Here is a 3667-nt window from a genome sequence, read left to right on the forward strand (position 1 = left end):
ACACACATCCTCTCAGGGCCTCAGTTTCTCACCCGAGAAACGGGCGCAATCATGGGACAACATCCAGGAGGCTCCTGGAGTCTGGCCATAGCTATTACCGATATTTACAAGATGAAAGGTCTGAGCACCCATTTAAGGGTGCAGTAAGGAAGAGGCTTAAAACACTGAAATTATCAGTGTTGGATAAGATACTGTGTCCACGAAACAGAACGGGATGTCACAACAGAGGTAGCCTCCTGAAAGCAAAAAACACTATTGGAGATTCCAAATAGCAATATAAGAGTTTAAAATTTAAAGAAGGCAACAGAAAGATAGGAAGGCAGAGCGATGGGAACCATGAAGTAGAACAGAGACAAGAGCAGGAAATCTCAGGGAAGACGGGAACAGCGAGACGATGAGTTCAGGAGACCTGACGTGACTCACAGCAATGGCCCTGCAAGGGCGTGGTCCTCCTGGGGAAGGCCGGCGCCTCCGGAGAACAGGGCCCCGCCCCGCCCCGGGGAGGAGGAAGGCCCACGGAGACTCGGCTCTGGAGACTGCAGGACGCAAAGAGGGAGCCGACACGCTTCCAAGCTGCAGAGGCAGATCCCACGAAGAGAACGGGAGTTCCAGTGTCACTGGGTCTCTCTAGCCACTGCGGAAGCTGGGGGCGCGGGTAGCCGGGGGACACGGGAAGCCGGGGGACACGGGAAGCCGGGCGACGCGGGAATCAGGGGACGCGGGAATCGGGGGACGCAGGAATCGGGGGACGCGGAAAGGTGCTCCAGTCCTTGGAGCGGGCCCAGGACACGGCCTGAAAGATTGATCTGCCACCCCTGGAAGAGAACAGGGTGCGTTCGGGCCCACGCGGACTCAACACTCCATCTCCCAGGCTCCCTGCCCCACGCCTCGCTGGCCCTGGAGGCTGCAGGCCGAGCGCTTCCAAACAGAGGTGGGGAAGTCCCCGAGTGACACGCGTCCTGCAGGCCCAGGGGCCCCAAGGAGGGGCGAGATTGTCAGTGGAAAAGGAAACTGGAAGCAGTAGACATCTGAGCATTTGAGTACTTGCACAGAAATCGATGGCATTTGAAAACTCTGAGAGAGCGCTGGAATTATAAACGGGTACTTGGAAAACTGGGCTTCCCTGCTCTCTCAGACAGTAAAGAATCCACCTGCAATGTAGGAGACCCAGGTTCGATCCCTGGGTCAGGAAGATCCCCCTGGAGGAGGGCATGGCAACCCAGTCCAGTGTTCTTGCCTGGAGAACCCCATGGACAGAGGAGCCTGGCGGGCTGCAGTGCATGGGGTCGCAAACAGTTGGACTGAGCGACTTTTACTCACTCACTTGCATGGAAAACTATACTTCCTCCCCTCTCCTCCTTTTTTTTTTCAGTAAAAGCAAGATAACAGCTAACTCAGGTTGGGGATGGGATTTAAAGAGAAGGAAATACCATCTAAATTTGCAACTTCGTGCTCTAGTATTGCGTTAGCCAAAAAATTAACCTGGGTTTTTCATAAGATCTTACGAAAAACCTGAACAAATTTTTTGGCCAACCCAATACATTTTCTTTACCTCATCGTAATCCTCTGAGGCCTGAATATTATTCTACCCAAACTTTGAGGTTTGTTGTGAGATGGAAAGAGAGAATCAGAGTGAGACAGGAAGCCTTCAACAGACAAGGTCTAAGATGATGAAGAGGGAGGCATGTGTGCGTTGCCTGGTCCAGGGTAACCAACCACTCCTAACGACAGACCCCGGTGGGCAGGCCCAGGCTGAGCGGGTGAGGATCCAGGCGCAGGGGCAGCAGAGTCTTCTGACTCAGGGTCTCGCGGTATCGCCTGGAGGCCTGGCTGGAGGAGGAGCCCCTCACGCACAGGGATGTTGTTGCTGTCCCGCCGCTCAGTCGTGTCTGCCCTTTGTGACCCCACGGACTGCAGCAGGCCAGGCTTCCCTGTCCTTCACCATCTCCCACAGTTTGCTGAAACTCATGTTCATCGAGTTGGTGATGCCATCTAACCATCTCATCCTCTGCCATCCCCTTCTTCTACCTTCGATCTTTCCCAGCATCAGGGTCTTTTCCAATGCATCTGCTCTTCACATCAGGTAGCCAAAATATTGCAGCTTCAGCTTCAGCAAGGCTGTCGCCAGGATTCAGAGCCCTGTTGGCTGTGGGTTCCATGCCACAAGGGCCTGTCTGTGGGATGGTTCCCCTCTGACCACTGGGTTCCCCTGGAAGGAAGGTTCTGACCCCAGAGAGAGAAGGTGAGCACGATGGGTCTTTCTGGGCCCGCATCCCAGAGGTGAGTTTGCCCGTCACAGCTGCCAGGCTCTCTGTGTCAGGATCCGTCACCAGGCCCTGCCCACGCTCACGGGAGGACGTGGACACCAGCGGGCCAGGGTCATCAGGGACCTTCTCGGAGGCTGCCCACCTCGGGGTCTGGGTTACTCAAGGCCTCCAAAGAAACTGAACCGATAGCATGGGTGTGTATGCACAGAGGCAGCCAGGTTTAGCTTAAGGAGCTGGTCCGTGCAGTCGTGGGGGTGTCAGACCCGGAAGCTGCAGAACAGGTGGGCAGATGGGAGCCCGAGGGAGAGTCAAGGCTGCAATCTGGAGACCAGCAACAGCCTGGAGGCCGATTCCTCCTTCTCAGGAGACCTTGGCCTTTTTCCTCAAGGCATGCGACCCACCGGGCAAGGCCCATCTGCAGGGTCGTCTGCTTCCATTTAAAAAGCACCTTCCCAGCAGCACCTAGACTGTGCTTGAGCAAATACCTGGGCACTGCGGCCAGGCCAGGTGGCACACAGAATTAGCCATCCCAGGTGTGACCCTGTTCTTCGGACCTAAGTAGGTGAAGGCCGGAAGAACAGCTGGCAGAGGCAAATGGGGCTGCTCCCAGGAGACGCAGGCTGGCAGCCTCTCTCCCCCGGGGTGGGTGGAGGGGCCCAGCATGAAGGTGCCAGGAGGCCTGGGGCTGGCAAGGGCAGCGTGGCACCAAGGTCCTTCTGCCATGCCCATCCCTCCCTCTGCCCCGCCGGGGGGCGGGCTGGGGGCCCAGTGATGAGGCTCTGGAGGACACACACTTTACAGGGACATTTGCCTGGAGGAGGACACTCTGGGGCAGGGAGGCCTGTGCAGCCTGGACCACAGTGGGGGCAGGGAGGGCTGCTGTGTAGCCGTGGCCAACGTGTCCCATCGGGCACACGCAGTGCCCACCCCACAGGCAGGCTGAGCATCCACAGGCAGTGAGGGGCTAGAGGAAGCTGATGCTTCTCAGACGTCTCCGGGGTGGGCTTGCAGGAGTCGGGTGTCCAGCAGAGGCTGGCCACAGTGGTGGAGGGGGCCCTGGAGGAGGGGGGGTTTCCCATTCTGGGAGCAGCTGGTTGGGGGGGACACCAGGCAAGGCCCAAGGCCAGCCCTGTGCCCAAGGAGATGGGGAGATGGGGCAGTCACCACCCGCTGGGCCTGCTGGCAGCCGGATCTGCCAACAGCACTTCCTCCCGTGGTGGGAGAGGGGCCTGCCAGCAACAGACCCTGAGGAGGGTGGAATCTCCTCCCCCAAGCCGGGCAGGCCTCCGCCTTTATGAGGCCTCCATGCTGGCCGGGGACTCCAGGCCCCACCATGTTGAGGCTCCTAATTGCAGGAGGGAGACCCAGGCCGGGCCAGTTTCTCCGCAGCCTAAAATAGA

Source organism: Budorcas taxicolor, chromosome 3, assembly GCF_023091745.1.
Source record: "Budorcas taxicolor isolate Tak-1 chromosome 3, Takin1.1, whole genome shotgun sequence".
NCBI lineage: Eukaryota > Metazoa > Chordata > Mammalia > Artiodactyla > Bovidae > Budorcas > Budorcas taxicolor.